General features: G+C 42.1%; 1 long non-coding RNA gene across 1 annotated transcript; it reads left to right on the top strand.

The window, feature by feature from the left end:
- Positions 1-428: 428 nt before the first annotated feature.
- On the top strand, positions 429-4,426 carry LOC132345644 (uncharacterized). The gene is made up of 2 exons (XR_009495057.1): positions 429-1,949; positions 3,259-4,426. It is a non-coding gene; the product is annotated as an uncharacterized lncRNA (long non-coding RNA).
- The last annotated feature ends 22,217 nt before the right edge of the window (positions 4,427-26,643 follow it).

The following is a 26,643-nucleotide window of genomic DNA, read 5'->3' as shown; positions in this document are numbered from 1 at the left end:
TATCCACTCCAGTATTCTTGCCTGGAGAATTCCATGGACAGAGGAACCTGATGGGCTACAGTCCATGGGGTCACAAAGAGTCAGACATGACTGAAAGACTAACACTTCTTTTTCTTCTCTATAGCACTTGTCTTGTGATAAACTATACAATTCTTTTTTTTTTAAATTAAAAATAGGAAAAATATTCTCAGACATAAAACTGAAATACAGACAGGTAAATTTGAATACATATAACCTAAAATATTAATCTAAAATAATAAACACAATAAAAGGACAAAATCAAACTTGTAAAGTTTTGCTTTAAATATAACAACCGAGGGTTGATCTTTTAAAAAATATTTGCCAATAGTAAAATAGTAATAACCTTATTTAAAATTGGAAATAAAATATGAATAAACAATTTTGAAGCACTTCCTTTATTTTAAAAATTTTATTGGAGTATAGTGATTTACATTGTGTTAGCAAAGTGAATCAGTTATACGTATACATATATCCAGTCTTTTTTAGATTCTTTTCCCATTTAGGTCATTACAGAGTATCAAGTAGAGTTCCCTGTGCTGTACAGTAGGTCCTTATTAGTTATTTATTTTATTGAGAGACCCAGAGTTAGGAACCAGCTAAGCCATGCTTGGACTCTGACCCCTAGGAACTGTGAGAAAATAAATGTTTTAAGCCCTTAAGTTTTGTGGTAATTTGCTACACAGCAAATTAGTTAACTAAGAGCTTGGTTTAGTGACTGGACCAGAAATTCCTTGAAGCAGTGACTATTCAGCACTTGTCAGATGAGTGGTTTTTTTTTAAAATCCCTGGATGACTTAGAGTTTTAATCTTTTTCTGTGTCTGCATGTATTTTGGGGGCGGGGAAAGCTCCCTCCAGCGGCTGCTAACCAGGTGCTACTTTAAATGTAATCTCTGTATCTCAGCCTTGCCCTCAGTCCTAATACCTCCACCTCATTTGTGTGAATCTCCCTGTGGTTGTGATAACACGGACAAGAGTGAAGTTTCCTAAACAAGCGATCACTTTCCACCCTGTCTAGGATGCACAGTTCAAGGAGGGGGATAAGCAGAGAGAGGATGAACTATTATCAGTAACAATGGCCCCTTGATTAGAAATTGGAATGCTGCTCCTCTTAAAGCATTAACCTGTAGTTAACAATCACAAGTTATTGTTACAGATCAAGCTGCTTGACTATTTCCCGGTTGATTTTAAGATGCACTTCCCTAGAGGTGCAGTCAGCAGGAAACAATCTTCCCAGTCTAAATGATGCATCATAGAGGGGACTTTTCTAGAGCCACAAATAATGCCAGCTCCCAGGTTGCCAGCATTTAATCCCTCACTTTGAATCTCAGCCAGAGAATGTGATAAATACAAGGGATTCAACACATCGACTATTGGGTGCAAGCACTTGATTTTTCCATGTGCACATTTTGATACAGGCAATGCTTATACTGAGACATAGAGAATCCTTTTCATCAGAGAGCTGACTGAGCCTCAAAGTTAAAATTCCTTATTGTACCAGTCAGAGACTCAGGGAGAGCTGTTCTGCTCTGCCAAGTCACGTGGTCAGCGGCCAAGATGACAGGGAAACTAAAAAGCAATGGATGTGAACACTTCCCTATATACCAGCTTCTAGGGGAAAGATGTGAGTGCCCAGGAGAAAGGTGGTTAGGTCAGAATCTTTTCATTCAACCCCACATTCCATATTCCAAGAAAGGATTTCTACTCTCTATAGGGTGTGTTCTAGGGCCCTAGGGATTGGGAGAACACAGCTGCATGGCTTTTTTTTACTCAAATTTGTATGCTTCTCCAGCAGATGATTGCTAACACTGGCAGGGCTGGACAAGCCTAGTTCTAATTTCTTAAGGCACGCACACACACACACACACATTAAAGATTTTCTAAGCTGCTTCTGAGGAAGAGGAAAAGGGCTTGGTAATGCATCACCCAGGTTGGTAAAACTGAAATTATGCAAAGGTGTCGGGGGTCAGGCTGGAGACCTGAGACATGAGAATGGATTTATGAGGGGCCCTCCCTGGAGGTGGGGTGGGTTAGTGCAGTTAATATTGGGGAACCCCTGAGTTGGGGGAGGCAACTCTGTGGAGGGATGCTTCCTGATGCTCAGGGAATTCTTGGCAGTGAGAGCGTTTGGGGTGGTCAGTTAGCAGTGGATCTAAGACTTCATGTAGGTTGAGCCATCTTTATTCCTACAGATCCTCTGGAGGAGGGCATGAAAATACAATCCAATATTATTGGGCTTCCTGGGTTTGATCCCTGAGTTGGGAAGATCCCCTGGAGGAGGGCATGGCAACCCACTTCAGTATTATTGCCTGGAGAATCCCCATGAACAGAGGAGCCTGCCAGGCTACAGTCCATGTGGTCGCAAAGAGCCGGACATGACTGAGTGACTAAGCACAGCACAATGCCCTAGATTAACATGTAACATTGTCCAGAAAGTTTTCCTCTGCTAGTATCTGAAGCTCTAGGAAAACCAAAATCTGTAAATAAATATTTTACGTATTTATTTTTAAGTAGTATCAATGGTCTCTGGAGTTCTCGCTGGGCCCCTATTAGTATTAGATTCATTCATTCATTTTATACATCCGTTGAATACATTTCTTGAGCACCTTTCTGTTGGATGTTGTTCTAGGCTTTGAGGTCACCAGGGTGTAGAAGTCCCATGAGATCTGTGCCTTCATGGAGTTTACTTTTGTGTGGGGATGGCAGGGACCTAGCACCATCCAGAAGAATGAGTCTGCTGGCTCATCAACTTCTGTGGGCAGTTTTATTCCAATAGTCAGCACAGATGTGATTTCCCCAGTGGGCAGCTATTCTTGACTACAAACAGCTGTGAATCAGCATGTCAAAAGCCTTCTTAAAGGAACGCAGTCTTGTCTGAGACTGTGGAAGCTCCAGAGAAAGAGGTTTTTGTCCAGGCCTGGGGAGGCTGTGTGTTGGCAAGGGACACCCAAGAGAAACCCTCAAAACACCTAGGGGTGAGTGTAGCTTGACCACCACCCTAATTTTGTCAGAGATGTACAACACCTCTCAACCTACGCCCTACTGTCACTCCACCATCATAGCTGGGTCAGCAGACCTGAGGCACAAGGTCCTCTGAGAATCAGGACAACAGATAAAAACAACTCGTCCACTGATTGCGGAATGGAGCTTTGTGATATGGTAGAATGTAAGCAACTGGCTTGTTCTTAAATGATGTCTGAGAGGAACATGGTTTAAAATGGCAATTCTCAAACCTTCAGCAACAGAGCTTCTCACCTCCGGCTGCACATTGACCCAGAGAAATAAATGACCGATGCCTGACCCAATCCCAGCCCAGTTGGGAGCCACTGCTGTAGCCTGCTCTGAACCAGATGCTGGGTGACCTGCTAAAGGGCAAAGGTAAGTTAAACAGGCCGCTGGCAGAGGGCCTTCCAAGCTCACCACTAAACTGGTCAATAGATGTACATTTCAAAAGCCAGTTTCCAAAAGTTCAAGTCATCTTTCCTGTGGCTAGAAACGTTTAAAATTGTAAAAGCAAATTTTTATTTCCAAAGCAGCTTTGAAGTTTGAATTTTAAAGCTGGCAAGCTGTGCCGTCCTGCAGAAGGGAATATTTTAAATTCCTGGAGAGCATGTCAGAATTTCAAAGGCTAATAATAATAGGTGAAAGCTGACTGATGTCTAGTGCCAAGCAGGCCACAAGGTTTAACAGGATCCTAGTCACCAAAAACCTCTGGACCCTCCCTTGGTGTTCTCCATAGAAATAGACAATTATGGATTTGGAAGGCCAGCCCTTACCCGGCACACGAATCTCTGGACCATCTCTGCTGGAAGGAACGTCACTGCTAGAACAAGTTAGAGACAGAAATACCATTTTCTAGAACACTCTGCACCACTTTAATGTATCTGGGTTAGTGTAAGGACGGCATTATCTTTGGGTTGGCCTGAAAGCAGCAGATGTATCTCAACAGTCTCTGGATGGCCGTGTCCACTCCCCAAGTCCTCCTTCTCTAGCCCACACCCTCAGTTTCTCTGACCGTTCTGGGTGTAAGATGCCTTCCAGATTCCTCACTACTTGGCTGTTCTCTCAAGTTTGTCAACATGCTTCTCAAACGATGACAACCAGGACTGAGCACAGGGTATGAGAGCGGGTGCGTCAAGCGCCGGGACAAGACTCAGACACAAGACCCTGGTTGTCTAGCGCCTCTGTAATTACAGGAGCAGGCCGGCCCACACTGGTCAGCTCGGGGACTCTGGCATAGTCCCACATAGACCAGGGAGAGGCACAGACCTTGGGTGACCATAACTGTGTGATCAGAGAAGGATGGACAGGATTTAGCACCACTTTGTAACCAAGGATTACACACAAATGCTACTCTGTAATTTTAGATCACTCCTTTAATTTTCTTTAGTAAACATCTTGAAAATGTGTGGTCTGCTCTTTGTATTGTCTTTGCATATGGAAAAGAGGGAGGCCCACAGATGAAAAAGAAGGAAAAGCAAGGTAGGAAAGTGCTCCCTGTGCTCTGGGCAGGAAGGACCTTGTCAACCTCTGGTGTGTGGGCTGAGAGGTCAGAGGCTGTGATGTCAAACAAAAGTTATTGAGAGGACTGGGTGGTGCTCTAAAGCTAATGGAACAATCTGGAAGCAGGGAGGGATTGAGACCAAATAATGAGTACTGGTGTTAGTGCCCTATCCCCTTCCGAGAACAGTGGAAGCTCAGTGTTTCAGGAGAGCATGGAGGAGGCAGAGGTGGCGCCCCAGATATATTCACCAAAAGTCACTTTTCTTGGAGAAGGAAGAAGACAGTTATTTCAAGTCCCTTGCACACCTGTTTCTGTCTTGTGCCAGAGAGTCTGGGCTTTAAAGAACGCTTTAAAGGGTGTCTTGTCTTGAAAAGAGACAAGCTCAGGGTGATTTCCAAGGTAGAAGACCAGAGGCAGCTTTGTCCTTCACAAGGTGGAGGCTGCTTGGAGAGCAGCAGCCTGGAGGTGAGCAAGCACAGAGTTTCCTCCTGTCGGAGCCAGAAAGAGGAACTGTAATTAGAAGTGATGTAATCATCATTCTTGCTTGTAGTTTGTGCAGTTGTAATAGTTGAACCTGGAGAGTCTCCCTTTACAGAGAACATGTTTTGTGACTTACCAACAGAGTGCGTTTAATTCAGAAAAACACCCAGGCAGGGCCAAAGTCTCAAGTGGTCATATGATGGGGACCGTCCTACAGGAGCAGGTACTGAAGCTATGTTGACACCAGCCCAGGCGCCACTTTCTCCTTTTGTTTAGTCCTAAACGTGTCACCATATGTAATAACTACGTAACGAAAGACTTTCTGATTTTTTGGGTAGTTAATGGCTGATGAGGCCACTTTTAATCTGATTTTCTCCTGCTAATTTCACCATCTTCCTGTAAGTAACCTCCTGAAATAACAGAGTTGAGCTGATGAACAATTAACTGTAAGAACTGAAGGTGGGGAACAGAGAGGAGGGGCATATTCCTTGTCTGAAATATCTGAACTCTTTCAGCTCTGACATGGCTTGGCTGACATCTGAAATGATATGACATTGTGGCAGTTAGAAACAAGTACATGCAAAAAACTTGCATGAAAGGATATTTTCCTTTTAGGGCAAAAGCAGCCTATTTTGGGTGCTGTTTCTTTAAACTGAAACAAGTCAACGTTTAGCCTGAATGGATCCTCACAAGCTTCTCTAACAATGCAAACAAAAGACCTAGAGAGACACTAGCCACTGTTAGAGCCACTAATAAACGGAGGCACTTCTCTTTGCTATTAGAGAGATATTGCCTAGTAAAATCCACAACATCTCAGATATTCCAGGGAATGTATCATTCTCATGTTTTAGAGAAGAAGGAAGCAGGTTTGGAAATGGAATCTGTTGAGATGAATGTCAGCCCATAAGGAATTATGCTGCTTGAAGAGGAATGTAAATGTTCTGAACATGTGCAGCTACTCAGTCGTGAAATGTGTTTGTTCATTCACCTATTCATTTATTCACCGATTTAACAGATATTTATTGGGGGGTCATCTCTGTGTCCACAGTGGCTCTACGGGTGAGAAGCGGCTGTCTGTAGGGTTCTAACTCTGTAGGAGAGAGACAGTGCGCAGTCACGAGTGTCCTCCCGAGATGCAGGCGACAGGACGCTAGTCAGGCACAGGGAGCATCACCCTATGTTCTGTAAGCTCCTGGTAGCCTTCATATTTGGGAACACACTGTTAGGGAGGTGACTGCTCTCACCCATGTGGCTGGGAGTGAAGCCACATGAACCCATGCTTGCTCAGCTTCCCTCATCTCCACAGTGAAATATACACTCTCCTGGTGGTCCAGTGGCTAAGACTCCGCACTCCCAATGCAGGGGGCCCAGGTGCGATCCATGGTGAGGGAACTAGATCCCACATGCTGCAACCAAAAAAAAAAGATCCCTCATGCCGCAACTAAGTCCCGGTGAGGCCAAATAAAAATAAATGAAAAATGCACATCTTTACTCACTGTCTTCTCCTGTCTTCTTGTTTCAAAGAAAGAAGTGTCCAAGACAGACCTCACAGCATCTGATCTCTCTCTTCCCTCTTGATTTTTTTCCAATCTCTCCATAAACACTCCTGATTCTCCCCCTTTTGCACAGACCATCTTTCTATTCTGCTACTCCTCTGCCTCTATCGTTTTCTCTATTTCCAGTGAAAGTAACGTTCTCACATGGTCTTTCCTCTCTAGGAAGGACCCACCCTCTCCCTATGAACTCCCTACAGCCCACTAGATGAAGCTAACTGCCAAGGTGATCAGTGACCTCTATGGTAGAGAGCTGTGTCCTGATTCTGTCATCTTTTTTTCTACTTTTAGAAACAGAACTCATCACTTTTATCTGAGTACAACTACCCAACGAAAGATTGCATTTTCCAGGTTCCTGTGCAGCTTGGTGTTGCCAGGTTCATAGCTTCCAGATCATCTCCTTGAAAGGAAGGGGTGCATTTTCCATGAAGTTTTTAGCCTTCATGCTGCCTAGACTGTGAAGAGATGACAGGAACAGTCATTTAAAGATAGAAACCTCATGCTCAAGATGGCAGCGCACCAAGGTGAGATTAGCCCAGAACTGCTTATGCTGGACTGTCATATGAGGGGAAATACGCCTCACACTGGCATTTTTGGCCTTTGTTGTAGGCCTCTGTAGGCCGCTTAGTCATGTCAGACTCCATGCGACCCCATGGACTGTAGCCCACCAGGCTCCTCTGTCCATGGGATTCTCCAGGCAAGAATACTGGGGTGGGTTGCCATGCCCTCCTCCAGGGGATCTTCCCGACCCAGGGATCGAACCCGGGTCTCCTGCATTGCAGGTGGACTCTTTACCGTCCGAGTCACAGCATCCAAATTGGTACCCTTCGGGGATAACCCAGTCTTCATCAACACAAGCTTCAAAGTGCTAATTCAATGTCTGTTTCTCAGGCCCCACTCTGCTTGATCTTTCTGCAGCACTGGGGTTCTGTGGATGACCTTCCTTCCTGAAGCTTCTTCTCCTTGTACTCCCCTGCTTTTGCACAATCCTGCTTCCCTGTATACCTCTCTGACTGTTCCTTCTTTGTCTACCTACCTTCTCTTTCCCTCCTTTCACCATGGCGTTCTCCACTGATTTTCTCCTCTACATGCAGTGCCCTCCTTTGGAAAGCTGACCCCAGCCATCAGTTTCAATCCTTTTCTCAGGTCCACCTCTTTGACAGGTACAGATGCTTAGCACATAGCACATGGTGTGATGGTTAAGAGCACAGACTCTGGATCCAGACTCTTCTGTTTGAATCCCAGATCTGCCACTTGGGATCTTGGGTAAGTTACTTAGCCTCCCTCTGCCATGGTTTCCTCAAAGATGAAAGAGAGATAATAAGACTACTTATCTCAGAGGGTTTTTGTGAAGATGAAATGGGTTAAAAGTTGTGCAGCACCTGAAGCAGAGCTTGACACCTGGACAGCACCACGACAATGTTAACTCTTGTTATTGGCGTCACACCTGGGGAAACAGGTCCAAGGCCCTGACCAAGCTGTGGCTGGCCCAGACATTATGTCAGAGTCATAATCACTTATGGTGCTTTAGTAGCTAGAGATGTGATTGGATTTCTCTACTTGCCTCGATTTCTGATCTCTTGTCTGCTCTGGTCTCTGGGAAATTACAAGACAGTTTTATTCGCCTTTGTGTCAATGACTTTTAACACCAATCTCCAGTCTTGCCGCTACTCTAGAGCCCCAGTGCTGCCTCTTAAATAATCTACGGCCATGGCACCTGGAACCCATCTTTCATATCGTTGTCAAAACTGCCTGTGTGGGTTCTGCTTGGCTGTTGGAATCATAGGCCTTGTACCTGTGGGGACGATTCATTGTGAGAATTTCATACACTACCAAGCATTTTCACTGAGAAGTTTCTCTTTCCTTCTCCCGGGTAATTATGGTGTCAGATTTATGTGGATTAGTAGGGAGACCTAATTCTAGAATCAGACTGATAATAATAAAAATCCAAGCTACTCCTACTAACATTGGGGCGATTATTTAATTATTCAGTAATTCATAACATATAGCCCACAAGTATGTTAGGTAAAATTGGACCCATTCACATAACACACATAGGGAACTTGGACAAGGAGGCAGTCAATAAATTTTTTCTCTTATTTTAAAAATAACATTTGTTCTATTTACTTTTATTTATAGTTTGGGTTTATTTTCCCATTAACCTTGTATGAGAGGCTGAAGGGGCTGAAATTGCTTGTGCCCTTCTCTGTAGGAGAGGCTCACTCTTAGTGGGTTTGCTGGCAGTGCAGTGACTCAAGAAGTTTAACATGAATGCATTTATATCAGGCTGATTCCAGAAATGAGTTTGAGTGACCCTTTAATAAGGATTGGCTCACTTCCTTCCCCAGCCATCCTGTGTTGAACAAACGGAATGGTCAGTTTTTCATCTGACTATACACAGAGCCAGCACAGAAGGAGCTTTGCTTTTTTTTTTTTAAACAGGAGTTGGTACTGATGGTCATTGCCATCTAGCTCTGGTCCTTTTGCTTCTGAAGTCCCGTAACTGATGCTGCGGTGGAGAAAATAAGTAGTTGTCTATATATCCTGCCTCTTGGAGGTGCAGGGGCGGGGGCGGGGGCGGGGGGGTGAGGGGGTGGGCGGGGAGAGAACAAGCATAGGGCTAAAACAAAATCAAATAGGTTCTTAGTTCTCTCCCTAAGTAATATCTTGACTCCCTTAATAAAAATAAGCTAGCCCCTCCAACATTAGCACTACAAGAAGACTCCAACTATTATATGGGATATACTTCCACTAAAAATTTGTGTGTTGTTTATTTGAAATTCAAGTTTAACTGGGGATCTTCTATTTTTTCTGGCAACCATAACTAGAAGAGCAAGGAAAAGTGTTAAGGGTGATGGGTTCTGTGTGAGAAGAAGAGAGGGCAGGATAATGTCCGCTTGGTGAAATAAACTTGTGGATGGAGGATTTTAGTACATGAGGCAGCATGCTCTTGCTGGGTTTGAGTCTAAGACAATGCACCCTCAGGGCTGCTGGGGCTTGTTTTTCTTTCCTTTCCTGCTTTAGAGAGTATGCCTGAGGGTGGTCTCTGTCACCCGCACTGTCCTCAGAGAGGGAGAATCTTCACTCGGACCCAGAGCTGTTTGTTCTTTTGAGAGCCTTCTGAGAAACAGAATGCTGAGGAGGAAAAAGAGATATGCAGTGAAATGCCTAAAGTATAGCCTAATCTGGGCCAAATGTAGCCCACAGCATCCTAAAAATGAGACACGTGGGCACCTCCAGCCTCTAATTACACAGTGAGGATGACGCAGATTGGCTGCAGCTCCGGGTTGCTAGAGTGTACAAAACCAGACGTCTCTTTTCTTATGGGAAGTGGGGAAGCAGTCACTTTGATGATGGTGGGGTGGAGAGAATGCATGCATTTAATTCTCATCAGTATGAACATGTTGTTTATTTTTACCTACTTAATATAGTTTTCTGTGAGGTTTAAGGCATCCAAAATGGTCTGTATGTTAAGAAATGAAGCAAAACAAAGGCATTCAACACTGCGAGTTATTAGGGACAATGCAAATTAACACAATAAGATACTACTACCTACTTTCTAGAATAACTAAAATTGCAAAACAAAAACTAACAGCATCTTGTGCCAGCTAGGCTATAGATCAGCAATACAAAATGGTACAGTCCCTTTGGAAAACAGTTGGGCAGTTTCTCACAAAGTTAAACATACATTTACTGTGACACCAAGAAGTCTTACTCCTGGGATTAAACTTGTTAGTTTCAAGAGAAATAAAAACACACATCCACAGAAAGATCTGTGTTTATAGCGGCTACATTCATAATAGCCAAGAAACTGGAAACAAAAAAAAAGCCCATCAGCTGGTAAATGGATAAGCAAAACTGTGGCACATGCACACAATGAAATACTACTCAGCAATGTAAACGAACCAGGCTACTGATGCGCGCAAAAGCATAGGTGAGTCACAAAAGCACTGTGTAAGCAAGAGAAGCCAGACTCGAAGGCTACGTGCTCTATGATTCCATTTATATGATGCTTTGAACCAGGCAAAAGACAATACTACTTTCTAGTAGATCAGTGGGGTGAGGAATTTATACAAAGGGAAGGGATAGGAGGGAATTTTGGGGGTGATAAACCTGTTAATTATTGCAGTAATGATCACACAATTGTGTTCATTTGTCAAAACTCACTGTATACTTAAAAAGATGATATTACCCTATGTAAATCAATACAATACACCCAACTTAGAAAAATCCTAAGGTATTATTTTTATTAGGATATCATTATCAACTATGTTTATGTGAGCTAATATCAGAACATTTAATATGTGCCAGTCACTATGCCACACATTACTTATTAGATGAGTCTAAGTATATGTATATACACGTACGTATATTAGAGTGATTATTAGCTGAGGAAACTAAGGCTCAGAGAGGTTAAGAAACTTGCTCAAGCTCACAAAGGCGGGTAAGTGAAAGAGCTGAGATTTGAATCCAGCTGTGTCTGATTCCAGAGCCTTCACATCTTGTGGCCCTAGTTCAAAATGTAAGCATGATTGACACATATGTCTTGTCAGGGTTTCTTAGTCTGCATGATTGACAGTCAAGACTGCATAAGTTTTTTTGGGGGCTTCCCAGGGGCACTAGTGGTAAAGAACCCGCCTGACAATGCAGGAGACATGAGTTCAATCCCTGGGTTAGGAAGATTCCCTGGCGGAGGGCATGGCCACCCACTCCAGTACTCTTGTCTGGAGAATCCCATGGACAGAAGGGCCTGGTGGGCTGCAGTCCATAGGGTTGCAAAGAGTCGGACACGACTGAGTGCACACACACAGAGGTTTTCGTTTGGGGGTTGTCCTGTGCCTTGTAGGATGTTTAGCAATGTCCCTGGCCTCTGCCTGCTGGATGCCAGTAGTCCTCCCTTTTGGATGTGACAACCAAAAATATCTCCAGACGTTGCCAAATGTACCCTGGGGGCAACCCCCTCCCCATTGGAAATACTGAGATTTCAGGGAGACTGTCTCAAAGAAAGACCAAAATGGGGTCATTGTGAATACTAAAGACCCAGAGAAGATATCTAGCATATTTGGGTAGCTGGAGCCCTGACTTACTTTGGAGCATTTGAATAGTGGGTGAATCCTCAGAAGTTGATTCTACGTAAGGCTCACATGCAGAATATATATGCACATGGACATAGAAATACAAGGATGAAACTATGAAGTTTCATGCTAAATAACTATGTCAAAATGCATGTTTTTCCTCCTGTAGTCACTGTGGGGAGCCTTACACTTGGGCCAGAGGTGCCTCATTATCTAGGGTGGTGCTGGGCCTGTCTTTGGAAACTGCTTCTGCTTTGAAATCTCTACCCATGGCAAGTCTTCATCTTTTTGGTAACGCTGCTGCTGCTGCTGCTGCTGCTGCTGCTAAGTTGCTTCAGTCGTGTCCGTTACCAAAAATAATGAACAAGGGGGTAACCGTATTAGGTTGTTATGTTTCTTCTCAAAAAGTAGATGTGACAACAAAGTAATAAGGTTGATCTTTCTCTGAAAAGTTTTTTTGGTGATTGTTGTGCATTTGATGGTTTTGCTAAACAAGTAATACAGTAATAATACTAGTTACCAGTCATGGAGAGCTTATTACATGCTTTGTAATATGCAATATTCATTTCATTGAATCATTGTAAAAACTCTGTGATTTATCACCAAATATAAAACTGAACTCAAAATGGATCAACAACCTAAATGTAAGAGTTAAAGCTTACAATTTTGTAGCTAAAACTATTAGAAAACATAATTGTAAATCCTGGTGACTTTGGATTAGGTTATGTTTTAAAAAATATGACACCCAAAGCACATGCAATAAAAAAGAACAAATTGAACTTCATCAAAATTGAAAGCTTTTGAGATTTTCCTGGTGGTCCAGTGGTTAAGAACCTGCCTGCCAATGCAAGGGACATGGGTTCGATCCCTGGCCTGGGAAGATCTCACATGCTGAGGGACAGCTAAGCCTGTTCACTCTGGAGTCCACGCTCCACAAGAGAAGTCACCACAATGACGCTCCTGCACACAGCAGTGAAGAGTAGCCTCTGCTCGCTGCGACTGGAGAAAACCCATGGGCAGCAATGAAGACACAGCGCAGCAACAAAAACCAAAATTACAAACAAAAAAACTCAGCCTGCACACTGCAGAGAGAAGCACATGTACCGTAAGACCCAACATAGCCAAATAAATAGTAAATATTAAAAAAAAACTCATAAAACAAAAAATAATTCCAAAATGGGCAAAGTAAATACACATTTCTCCAAAGAGGATATGCAAATGGCCAATAAAATGTGAAAAGATGCTCAATACCATTAGCCATCAGAGACAGGCAAATCAAAACCACAATGAGATACCGCTTTACACCCAACAGGATGACTGGGAGAAAAAAGACAGACAACACCAAGTGTTGGCAAGGATGTGGAGTAATTGGAACAGTCATACATTGTTGATGAGAATGTAAAATAGTGCAGCTGCTGTAAAAAAGTTTGGCAGTTCTCAAAAAGTTAAACATAGAGTTACCATATGACTCAGCAGTTCCACTCCCAGATATGTGCCCAAGAGAAATAAAATCTATGCCCACAACAAAAACTTGTAAAGGAATGTTTATAGCAACAGTATTCATAATAGCTAAAAAATGGAAAAAAAAACCCAAATGTCTGTTAACTGATGAATAGATAAACAAATTGTGATACCCTCACCCAGTGGAATATTATCCAGCCATAAAAAGGAATAAAATAGGTTACATGTTATTACATGGATGAATCTTGAAAACACTGTATGATTCCATTTATATGAGATTCCCAGAAAAGCCAAATGCAGAGAGGCAGAATGTAGATGAGTGGTCACCAAAGACTGGGAGGAAGAGAGCTTGGGGAGTGACTGCCTAGGGGTTTGGGGCTTCTTTCTGGGGTGATGAAATGTTCTGGATTAGATAGTGGTGATGGTTATATACCTTTGTGAATATACTAAAAAATACCAAGTTGTACACTTTAAAAGGGTGAATTTTGTGGTGAATTGTATCTCAACTTTTAAAAAAGAACTCTGTGAAGTGATTACTATTATTATCTGTATTTTACATAACAGAAAACTCATATTCAGAGACAACAAGTTATTCTAAGTGACTGAATAAAATGTGAAAATCCCCCTTTGCACCTCTAAACATTTGGCAGTTTGGTATGTTTGCTTCTAGTCCTTTTTCTATGCATCCTGTGTGTGTGTGTGTGTGTGATATAAATGTAATATAAATCATGTTATACCTATTATCCTACATTTTGCTGGCTGTTTTATTCTGCGCTTTATTTTAGAGATCAGTCCATGCATATATATATAGAAAAGAGATGGAGACAAAGACAGAATGAGAGAACGAGAGAAAGGAGTTCCTTAGGATTTCCCAGAATGAATGCATTATAATTTATTTAATCATTTCTCCTGTCAGGGGATATTTCAGTCCATCCATACCACAAACAGGCTTCCCTTGTGGCTCAGCAGGTAAAGAATCCGCCTGCAATGTGGGAGACCTGGGTTTGATCCCTGGATTGGGAAGATCCCCTGGAGAAGGGAACCTCATGTTACTCCCTATCCAATGGTACCTACTCAGTACTTCTGTTAGACAAGAGGGTCCTTCCCTGACTTGCGTACTTTGGAGATTCCTTCATATGCAAACATATACAGTATAAATGAATGGAGGACTACCTGAGCACCTTTGTCATCCAGGATCAGCATAGATACTCAGGTATCAGCTTCAGTACTCAGCACAGGTACAGTGTGATCCATATCTGTAAACATCCATTCTACTAATACTGTTCAGGTCCCAAGGAAACACTTCTCCATGTCTTTCGCCCTATGTCCCTAAAACAAAAGGCAGCTGCCTCTAAATTCCTGCTGCTGACATAGAGAGGGATGCTGCTTCTGAGTTTGAAGAGGATTTGAGCAGGGTAAGTATTTAGACAATTAACTGATCAAATCCTTTCTTTCAGACTGCATGAAGTATAACAGATCCTTGCATAACAAAGTGTTTCCCACTAATCGTAGAAAATGGATGATGAACCTCCATTTTCTTGCTTCTCTTCATGTTCTAAATTCTGATTCTCCTATTGTTGTACAGAATGGTGGAGGATCATTTTGCAATATTAAACAAAATTATTATTTTAAGTTATATATCCTGTTATTTACTATATCCTATTATTTTAAATTTGTATGTATGTAGCTCTGTGCCGCTATGAAGATAACCAGTTCTTCACATTGACAACCAGATGGACTGTGGTAAATTGCATAGATAGCTGCTAATAATGCTTCCCATCCCTGTCCACTCATGGCATTTCTCCTATCAAGAAGCAGAGTCTGTTTCTTTCCAGCTGGAATGACCTTATGATTTGTTTTGACCACTAGAAAGTGACAGAAGTCTGGGGAAGAACAGGGGTCGGAGGGCGGGAGGGCTAGTTAGGGAGTTTGGGATGGACATGTACATACTGCTGTGTTTAAAATGGATACCCAGCAAGGAGCTACTGTATAGCTCAGGGAACTCTGCTCAATGTTATGTAGTGCCTGGATGGAAGAGGAGTTTGGAGAAGAATTAGTTTTAGAAGAGTGTTTGTTGCTCAGTTGTGTCCTATTCTTTGTGACCCTAAAAAATACTGGGGTGGGTAGCCATTCCTTTCTCCAGGGGATTTTCCTAACCCAGTTCCGGCTGAGCTTCCGTACAACTGCAGACTCATGAAAAGCTCAGGAGAGACTACGAGAAGAACCAGCCAGCCAGTCCACACAATGGTGACAGATAAGAGCTCATGATTTTAAGGTATTAAGTTTTGAGATGATTAGTTATGTGGCAAGAGAAAATGAAAACGTGAGTTGCTAGGGTTGCTAATAGTTTTATCTTTCTAAAAATATTTAATAAGTTTTAAATTGTCAAAGAATTAAGACTTTCAACTTTAAGTGCTTTCTCTTTAAATTGATATTTATTCATTATAATTTGTATTTTGCTTTTTAATTTTAATAGTTTTGAATAGTTTAGAAGAAAAATAATTTTTAGAAACATTCATGAAAGGTAATTGAAAGTTTTTACATTTTTTTTGATTTACATTTTAATGAAAATTTACTAAAAATTTTTTGTGTGCTTTGAATAGTTACATTTATTGTTTAATCCTTTGAGTCATTTGTCAGTTGCATACAAATTATGTGAAAATCTTCATTATAACAACTTCATTGAAAATTCTGCTGAAATGAAGGCATGGAAAATAAATTTCTTAAAGGAAATAAACAATAATTTATGAATTACATATATACTTTATGACTTATCCTAGTCACTGACCCATCGACAGAACTCCCAAGGCATCTGCCATTTTGCCAACTTTCATGCATATAAAACCCATCTCTTTATACATATTTAAAAAAATTTTGTCATTATGAAGATATATGTGTCATAGTAAAAGGAGACAGTGTATTTTATTTAAAATAACTTAGTCTGATTGATAACTTTCAAACATTTAAATATTAAGGTTCAGGTTATGTGTACTCTTGCCCCAGGCTTTGCAAATGCTGAGGGCCAGCTTTTCTGTCACCATCTTCCCTTCTACCATCTGATGTGTACATTCATTTGCCTACTAAACAGTCTACCTGTTTGTCTTAGAACTTCAGAATTGGCTTGTCCACAACAAAGTTCGTTGCCTTTCTCCACTAAACTTCCTCCTTCTTTGGGTGATTTCTCTGTCACTCAAGCTAGAATCTCATCCTGGGTTTCTTCATCCAGTTCCTCTCCCTTAACTTTCTAGATAATTCTCAAATCCATACTTTTCACTCATCTTTGGCACACATGCCCCTGTTTAGGCCGGGAAGGGCAGCGTCACCTGGAGCAGTGCTTCTCTAACTTCAGTGACCTGGAGGGCCTGGCATGTTAAAACAGATTACTGGGCCCTGCCCCCAGAATTTCTGATTCACTTGGTCTGGAGCGGGACATGACAATTTGCGTTTCTAATGACTTCCTTGGTGCTGCTGCTCCTGCTGGACTACAATTTGAGCCCTAGTGATCTATGGGCTGATTTCAGATTTACTCCCCTTATTTACTGTGTGACGTTGGGCAAGTTATTTAGTTTTTCTATGCCTGTTTCCTGGTATATAGCATGGTGATAAAAGTCTTAGGTTTGAGAGTTGAATTAAATGCAATAATACAGTAAAGCGCTTTCAATAAGCCTGGACGTTTGTAGGCCTTAAAAACGGCAGTTATCAAGGCCCTCTTGATAACTTTTATCTTTCTCCTGGACTCACTACTGGTCTTCTCCATCCCTCATAAAACCATCTGAGTGATTTTTTTTCTCTCTCTGACCACAATCTCTTCCTTTCTGTTGATGCTTACCAAATAACATTTCAGTTCAGTTCAGTTCAGTTCAGTTGCTCAGTCGTGTCCTATTCTTTTCAAACCCATGAATCGCAGCATGCCAGGCTTCCCTGTCCATCACCAACTCCCGGAGTTCACTCAGACTCACGTCCATCGAGTCAGTGATGCCATCCAGCCATCTCATCCTCTGTCGTCCCCTTCTCCTCCTGCCCCCAATCCCTCCCAGCATCAGAGTCTTTTCCAATGAGTCAACTCTTGGCATGAGGTGGCCAAAGTACTGGAGTTTCAGCTTTAGCATCATTCCTTCCAAAGAAATCCCAGGGTTGATCTCCTTCAGAATGGACTGGTTGGATCTCCTTGCAGTCCAAGGGACTCTCAAGAGTCTTCTCCAACACCACAGTTCAAAAGCATCAATTCTTCAGCGCTCAGCCTTCTTCACAGTCCAACTCTCACATCCATACATGACCACAGGAAAAACCAGAGCCTTGACTAGACGAACCTTTGTTGGCAAAGTAATGTCTCTGCTTTTGAATATGCTATCTAGGTTGGTCATAACTTTCCTTCCAAGGAGTAAGCGTCTTTTAATTTCATGGCTGCAGTCACCATCTGCAGTGATTTAAGAGCCCCCCAAAATAAAGTCTGACACTGTTTCCACTGTTTCCCCATCTATTTCCCATGAAGTGATGGGACTGGATGCCATGATCTTCGTTTGCTGAATGTTGGGCTTTAAGCCAACTTTTTCACTCTCCACTTTCACTTTCATCAAGAGGCTTTTTAGTTCCTCTTCACTTTCTGCCATAAGGGTGGTGTCATCTGCATATCTGAGGTTATTGATAAATAACATTTCAACACTTTCAAATTTCTTCCAGTTTTTAAAAAACCTATAATCTGGCTTTGACTCCCTTCTTTCTTCCTGCCATCCTGTCTCTATCCTTTCCTTCATATCTGTGTCAAAGTCACTCAGTTGTTTCCAACTCTTTGCAAGTCCTTGGAATTCTCCAGGCCCGAGTACTGGAGTGGGTAGCCATTCCCTTCTCCAAGAGATCTTCCCAAGCCAGGGATGGAAACCAGGTCTCCTGCATTGCAGGCAGATTCTTTACCAGCTGAGCCACCAGGGAAGCCCAAGAATACTGGAGTGGGTAGCCTATCCCATCTCCAGAGGATCTTCTCAACCCAGGAATTGAACTGGGGTCTCCTGCATTGCAAGTGGATTCTTTACTACCTGATCTAAGCATCTTTTTTAAAAACATTTTTTTATTGGTGTGTAGTTGCTTTACAATGTTGTGTTATCCTCTGCTGTACAGAAAAATGAATCAACTATATGTATACATATAGCCCCCCTTTTTTGGATTTCCTTCACATTTACATCACCACAGAGCACTGAGTAGAGTTCTCTGTGTTAAACACTAGGTTCTTGTTAGTTACCTATTTTATACATAGTAGTGTATATATGTCAATCTCAATCTCCTAATCCATTCTACCCCTCTTCCCACTTTGGTATCCATATGTTTGTTCTCTATTCTGTGTCTCTATTTCTGCTTTGCAGAAAAGATCATCTATGCCATTTTTCTAGATTCCACACATATGCATTAATATGATATATTTTTTTCTCTTTCTGACTTATTTAATTCTATATGACAGTCTCTAGATCCATCCACATCTCTACAAATGACCCAATTTCATTCCTTTTAATGGCTGAGTAATACTTCATTGTGTATATGTAGCACATCTTCTGGAGAAGGCAATGGCACCCCACTCCAGTACTCTTGCCTGGAAAATCCCATGGATGGAGGAGCCTGGTAGGCTGCAGTCCATGGGGTCACTAAGAGTCGGACACGACTGAACAACTTCACTTTCACTTTTCACTTTCATGCATTGGAGAAGGAAATGGCAACCCACTCCAGTGTTCTTGCCTGGAGAATCTCAGGGACAGAGGAGCCTGGTGGGCTGCCGTCTGTGGGGTCACACAGAGTTGGACACGACTAAAGTGACTTAGCAGCAGCAACAGCAGTACATCTTCTTTATCCATTCCTCTGTTAATGGACATTTAGGTTACTTCTATATGCTGGCCATTGTAAATATTGCTGCAATGAATATTGGGTTGCATGTATGTTTTTGAATTATAGTTTTCTCTGGGTACATGCTCAGGAGTGAGATTGCTGGATCTTATGGTATTTCTACTTTTAGCTTTTTAAGGAACCTCCATACTGTTCTTCATGGGTCTTCCTCGGTGTCTCAGTGGTAAAGAAATACCCGGCAATCCAGGAGACTCAGGAGATGTGGGCTTAACACCTGGTTCAGGAAGATACCCTGGAGGAGGGCATGGCAACCCACTCCAGTATTCTTGCCTGGAGAATCCCAAGGACAGAGGAGCCTGGAGGGCTGTGAACCATGGAATTGCAAAGAATTGGACAGAACTAAGCCCTGGGTATTCTTTGGAAGGAATGATGCTAAAGCTGAAACTCCAGTACTTTAGCCACCTGATGTGAAGAGCTGACTCATTGGAAAAGACTCTGATGCTGGGAGGGATTGGGGGCAGGAGGAAAAGGGGACGACAGAGGATGAGATGGCTGGATGGTATCACCAACTCGATGGACGTGAGTTTGAGTGAACTCTGGGATATGGTGATGGACAGGGAGGCCTGGCATGCTGGGATTCATGGGGTCGCAAAGAGTCAGACACGACTGAGCAACTGAACTGAACTGAACTGAAAGTGATTTAGCACAGCACAGCATATACTGTTTTCCATAGAGGTGCTATGGAGAACAGCATTTACATTCTCACCAACAGTGTAAGAGGGTCCCCTTTTCTCCACGCCCCCTCCAGCATTTTTTGTTTGTAGATTTTTTGATGATGGCCATTCTGACCATGTGAGGTGATACGTCATTGTAGTTTTGATTTGCATTTCTCTTAATAATTAGCAATGTTGAGCATCTTTTCATATACATCTTTAAAGAATTGTCTGGGATAGATGTCTCAACTACTTCCATTCTTACTCTTCAAGCCATCAGAGTCTGGCCTTTGCTAAGCCAGCTCTCTCTAAAATAACAAATGGCTTCCCAGGAGATTGCCAAATCTCCTGGACACTTGATCATGCTACAACATTTAATACTGCTGACACATCTTCCGTAGGAGGCAGTTTCAAAAATGGATCCCAGTGATCTCCACCTCCTGGTATTCACTCCCTTTCATGATCCTCTCCCCTTGTGTGTGGGCTGAGTTGGTACCTTTCTTCTAAATAACAGAATAAGACAAATGTGAGATGCGATGACATGGCACTTCTGAGATTAAGTTATAAGAGAGTTGCTTGCACTTTTCCTCAGTCTTCTTTCATGTTTGTTCTGTTGATGCAAGCTCCCAAATTGTGAGGTACCCTATGGTGAGACTCACATGAGAAGGATCCAAGGCCCTCATCCTAACAGATCTTAGGAAATGGAATCCTGCCAAAAATTGGCCAGTTTTAACGGTTTTTAAGAGGATTCCTTCTCAGTCAACCCTACCAAAGAGACCACAGCCTTGGCTAATAACTTGACTGCAGTCTGGTCAGATAATATAACAAGAGGCCCCAGCTAAGCAGTGCACAGATTCCTGACCCATAGGAGGAGTAAGATAATAAATGTGCCTTATTTTAAGCCAGTACATTTTGGTGTAATTGTTATACACACATGTGTGTTTAGTTGGTCCAATTCTTTGTGACCCCATGGACTGTGGTCTGCCAGGCTCCTCTGTCCATATGATTTTCCAGCCAAGAATACTGGAGTGGGTTGCCATTTCCTTCTCCAGGGAATATTCCCCACCCAGGGATTGAACCTGCATCTCCTGATTCTCCTGCATTGCAGGCAGATTCTTTACCTGCTGGGCCATCGTGGAAGCCCATTTATATATTTATACAAAACAGTAAATGCTATCAGGGAGAAATTGAGGAGGCAGAGCAATGAATGTCATGGAGAGTATACTGTAGTATTAAATGGAATGGTCAGATTAGACCTTATGAAGGAAGAGACTGTTGAAGGAAGCAAGAACTGTGCTAAATGAATAAATATTTGGGGGAAGAGGATTTCAGGAAGAGGGACTGCTGGTTCAGAGGCCTTGGCCAGAAACTTAACTGGAGGATTTGAGGAACTGCCAGGTGGTCAGTGTGGCTTGAACAGAGAGAACCATGGGAAGATTATTAGAGATGAGGTCAAGGGGGTACCTAAGTCCAGATCGTGTGCAGTCTTACTGTCCCTTGTAAGGATTTTGAGTTTTACTCTGAGTATAATAGGGAACCATAGGAGGGTTGAGTGGAGAAATCATACAATCACTCTGATTAGAAAGTTTAGAATAGGTTGTAGGGAAATCATTCCTCTTCTTTTTAATCTCTCAGCACCACCCCCCAGTTTTTTCTCACTAAGCCCTTTTTACCTCTTAAATATATGTTGAACCCATCTGTTTAATTTCTGTTGTCACTACCTGTGTCAAACCAACAACTTCCTTTATTCAATCAATCAACTAATACTTCTTGATAAGCATGATGTTCCAGGGACTATTCCTTATTTTCTGGGCTTGGGACACAGCAGTGAAAAAAACAGCTTGTGTGGAGCTTACATTTCTCCCTTAGATTTATAGCTTTTAAAAACATGCCATCCCTCAAATTGTTTTATGTATATATTTGGTTACGTGGGCATTGTATCACCTCTCCTCACCGATATGTAAATCTTGTGAGATCAGAGACAGTTTCTGTTTTGTTCACCAACTATATTCTCAGTGCTTATAACAGCACCTTTCACATAGGATGTGCTCAATAAATACCAGTCAAATGAATGAACAGACTACTGTAATAGCCTCTTAACTGGTCTATTTTCAGAGGCTTTTAAACTTTCTTTGAACTTGACTTACAGGAGAAAAAACATTTTACAGTATAATCCAGTGAAGAGCCACACGCATGCACACATGAACATAATATAGTTAAAAGTATCGTTAGTGTGAAGCTGTCTGATATTATTTATTCTCTTCTATTACATTTCATTGAAGAAACCCTGCCAGTTACAACTTTAAATTTGATTTCAGAATCCTCTAATGGAATTCAATCAGAAATTTCATGAACACTTCCCTAATGCATTGTCCACAACTAGAGTGTTCTTTCTGACTTCAAAAGTCTTGTCCTGATACTTTACTGTATAAAATTTTTCAAAGGCAATCTCTGGGTCTCAGGCAGTTTCTCCAAAATGTCCATCTTTTATGGTTGTCCATGTACCAGTGATAATATATTTTAAAATTGTGTGAATTAAATCACTTTTGTTGCTCAGTCCCATCTTGAGCAATAATGTAAGAGAATATGTTGGATACTTGCATTATGTATTTTCTAACGCATATAAAATCCATTAGCTACCAAAAAAAAGAAAGAAAGAAACACACATTGGTTTGCACACCATCTAAAATCTTGGTCACCACTTGGCCACACTTCTGGGAAACCTGCTCTCAGGATAAAGGTCAGATAACACAAGGTAGCCCACGAGGCACTCCGGAGTTGGCTGGTGCTTTCCACTGCAGTCTCTCAGTTTTTTTTTTTTTTTTTACCACTTTCTGCACTCATTCATTCTGAATGACTGGCAGTTTGGTGAAGAGACCGAGCTCTGTCTGTGCATAGAGCTCTCCCTGGCTCTGGGACTCTGTACTCGCCATCTCCTTGTCTGTTCAGGACTCCATCAGAACCCCAGCCCATTACCTTTCAGGTCTCTGCTTTGGTCTTATATTGGGAAGGGAGAGCTGCCGGCCTAGGGTTGAGCCACGTCCCCCCGGGGAGCCTGGCTTGTCAGTCCCATAGCGTATCATCCTCTAGTGAAGCGGCTTCCTTACGTGTTTGACTTCAGCTGAATGAAGACTGTAAACGCCTTTTCAAGGGCTGGGGGAAGAATATTTTATTTACCATCGTATTTCTAGTATTTACTATAGTACCAAATATTCAGGAATGATCTAGTTGATGAATAAAAGAACAAATGTACATATTTTTCAAGGACATGAATAGCAGTAACATTCAGCACATCGCCTGATACTGCTAGGCATTCAAAAAATATTGCTGAATGAAAGAAGTAAATGCTGCTCCTCACCCTAGTGATATTACATTAAAAAAAAATTATTTGAGAGATGGTCTCCGATTCAAATGGTGTGGCACTCTGTGACATTATTCTCTACTGTCTGCCCAGGAAGAGGTCAGAAATGAGGTCAGAATGTCTATCTGTGCCTGAAGAGACTTTTGGTCCTTCAATAAATAGGCTTGCTGCGACAGAGGGCAGACTGTCAGGAAATCTGCAGTATAGTGTGCTTTTCTCTTAGTGCAAAGTAGCTATATATAAGTAGGAAACTTTAAAAAAAATTATTTATTTGTTTATTTGGCTGCTCTGGGTTTTAGTTGTGGCACGAAGGATCTTTAGTTGCAGTGTTTGGGATCTAGTTTCCTGACCAGGGATTGAACCCAGGCTCTCTGCAGTGGGAGTGCAGAATCTTAGCCACTGGACCACCAGGGATGTCCCAATATTAAACTTTTGAGTTAATATTAGAATCCATACTTCATGTAGGTTTTCAGTGCATTTAATGTTATCTTACTATATATCCAAATTTTAATGCCAGTATTCTCCTTTCCTGAGATTCCAGAGTACAACCTATGCAGTTTTTAAAACACCTTTTGTTTTGTACGGGGCTATAGCTGATTAACACTGTTGTGATAGTTTCATATGAAGAGCAAGTTTCAGTGAAGTTTCAGTTTCAGTGCATCTGCATGTATCCATTCTCCCCCAAACTCCCCTCCCTTGCAGGCTGCCACATAACACTGAGCAGGGTTCCCCTTCATACGAAGTCGTGAAAGTCCTTTTCACAGCACTTTTTAAGACTGATGGTACCAATGTTTCTTCCAACAATGTGTGCCAAAGGGCATATAATAAAGGTTTCACAATAACTAAATTCTACTTTTATTTTTCTCTTTTGTAATATCTCTGCTGCTGCTGCTGCTAAGTCGCTTCAGTCGTGTCCGACTCTGTGCGACCCCATAGACGGCAGCCCACCAGGCTCCCCCGTCCCTGGGATTCTCCAGGCAAGAACACTGGAGTGGGTTGCCATTTCCTTCTCCAATGCATGAAAGGGAAAAGTGAGAGTGAAGTCACTCAGTCGTGTCCGACTCTTAGCAACCCCATGGACTGCAGCCTACCAGGCTCCTCCGTCCATGGGATTTTCCAGGCAAGAGTACTGGAGTGGGGTGCCATTGCCTTCTCCAGTAATATCTCTACTCTCTGGCATCTTGAGGAATGCAATATTTGATATAAGTGGAGTTTCCAAACATTGATATTTACTCTTGTAAATACCAAAACATTAAAAAAAACAACTGAAAAAACAATGGGAACTTTCCAAAAGTATTGCACACTTCTCTGGCTTTGCCTGAAATATTAATGGTTCTTTGTTGATTTGAGGCTGTACCTACAGATATCAGTTATTGGGATTCATGTCTCTCTGTGTTAGAGTTCAGTGGAGCACACATGGAGACCCACATGCTGTGGGGCCTGAGGCTGACTGGATGATCACTTCAGTGGTGACAGCCTCAACCCTAGCACTCCATTCTTGTGCATCTTGACCCTTCGCCTGTGTCTCCCCCTGAATCCCTCCAAACTATAGCTATCTTATAGCTGATGAACTTCAGTGCAATCCAGGACCTCTTTTATCTCTTTTGCTGAGTCTTGCATATGTGCTTTTTGTAAATGTTTATCCCAAGGAGGAAGATGGTCATTTTGGAGGAACTCCTTCATTGTGTTGATCTTTATTTGTGTGATCACAATTGTTTGTGTGAATGCTTAGTCACTCAGTTGTGTCCGACTCTTTGAGACCCCATAGACTATGACCTGCCAGTCTCCTCTGTCCATGGGATTCTCCAGGCAAGAATACTGGAGTGGGTTGCTATTTCCACCTCCAGGGAATCTTCCTGACCCAGGGACTGAACCTCTGTCTCCTGCAATGCAGGAGATTCTTTACTCACTGAGTCATCAGGGAGGCCCTCACAATTGTTTCTGTTCAGTTCAGTAGCTCAGTCGTATCCAACTCTTTGCAACCCCATGGACTGCAGTACGCCAGGCTTCCCTGTCCATCGCCATCTCCCAGAGATTACTAAAACTCATGTCAACTGAGTCGGTGATACCATCCAACCATCTTCATCCTCTGTCATCCCCTTCTCCTCCTGCCTTCAATCTTTCCCAGCATCAGGGTCTTTTCCAATGAGTCAGTTCTTCACATCAGGTGACCAAAGTATTGGAGTTTCAGCTTCAGCATCAGTCCTTCCAATGAATATTCAGGACTGATTTCCTTTAGGATGGACTTGCAGTCCAAGGGACTCTTAAGAGTCTTCTCCAACACCACAGTTCAAAAGCATCAGTTTTTCAGGGCTCAGCTTTCTTTATAGTCCAACTCTCACATCCATACATGACCACTGGAAAAACAATAGCTTTGACTAGATGGACCTTTGTAGGCAAAGTAATGTCTCTGCTTTTTAATATGCTGTCTAGTTTGGTCATAACTTTTCTTCCAAGGAGCAAGCATGTTTTAATTTCATGGCTGCAGTCACCATCTGCAGTGAATTTGGAGCCCAAAAAAACAATTGTTTAGCAACAGGGTATTTTTAAGATTCTCTGGTAAGGCTGGAATTCTGATGTGCTTTTAAAATTTAAATTATAAAAGATAGTAAAAACAAGAAAAAAAATCATCTCCACATTATATCACACTATCTGACAATAAGCTAAATTATGAAATCTTTGAAAGCTCTAGAATGATAAAAATTTCAAATTGCCATTCTTTCTATTTTATGGAAACCCACAGCTTTAATACATATAACAGTAGTTAACTTTTCTTCATTCTGCTTAAACTTTGGGAAAGGAGAGGTAGGAGCTTGATTCATTTGTACTTGCTGAGTAGAAAATAGCAAGCATCTTTACAATTTCATTAGCCTTATAAATAAAATTATTCAGGCAAAAATTATGCTCAGAAATAAATTCTTTAAATAATGTTGTGCTTAGTTCCTCAGTCATGTCTGACTCTTTGTGACTGTATGGACTGTAGCCCACCAGGCTCCTCTGTCCATGGGGATTCTCCAGGCAAGAATACTGGAGTGGATTGCCAGGCCCTCCTCCAGGGGATCTTCCCAACCCAGGGATCGAACCCAGGTCTCCTGCATTGCAAGCAGATTCTTTATCACTGAGCCACCACTGTCTAAGCCATCAGAGAAGCCCTTGAATAATGTTATGTATTATTTTTCCCTGCAGCTTAATTGCTTATTTTTCTTGGCTCCATCTATCATATACTGTCTTTATTCCCTAAGCTAAACATTTTCTAAGATATTTTCCCATTCAAATCACTTTTTTTGTACTTGAATAGTTCTTATCTTTTCCCTTGCCTTAGTCCACTTCCAAGAACTGACTTTTTGCCCTTATCATATTTTATTTTTAGGCAGTTTGGTTCAGCACCGTCTTTAAATCCTTTTAAATAGTAAGAATAACAACAGCAAGATGCTGGGGAAAATTGAGGGCAGGAGGAGAAGGGGATGACAGAGGATGAGATGGCTGGATGGCATCACCGACATAATGGACATGAGTCTGAGTGAACTCCAGGAGTTGGTGATGGACAGGGAGGCCTGGTGTGCTGTGGTTCATGGGGTCATAAAGAGTCGGACACGACTGAGCGACTGAACTGAACAACGATATCTACAACACAAAGAACACTAACTA

Source organism: Bos taurus, chromosome 1 (assembly GCF_002263795.3).
Source record: "Bos taurus isolate L1 Dominette 01449 registration number 42190680 breed Hereford chromosome 1, ARS-UCD2.0, whole genome shotgun sequence".
NCBI lineage: Eukaryota > Metazoa > Chordata > Mammalia > Artiodactyla > Bovidae > Bos > Bos taurus.
Note: the sequence above shows the minus strand (reverse complement) of the source record. Positions and strands in the feature narration are given on the sequence as shown.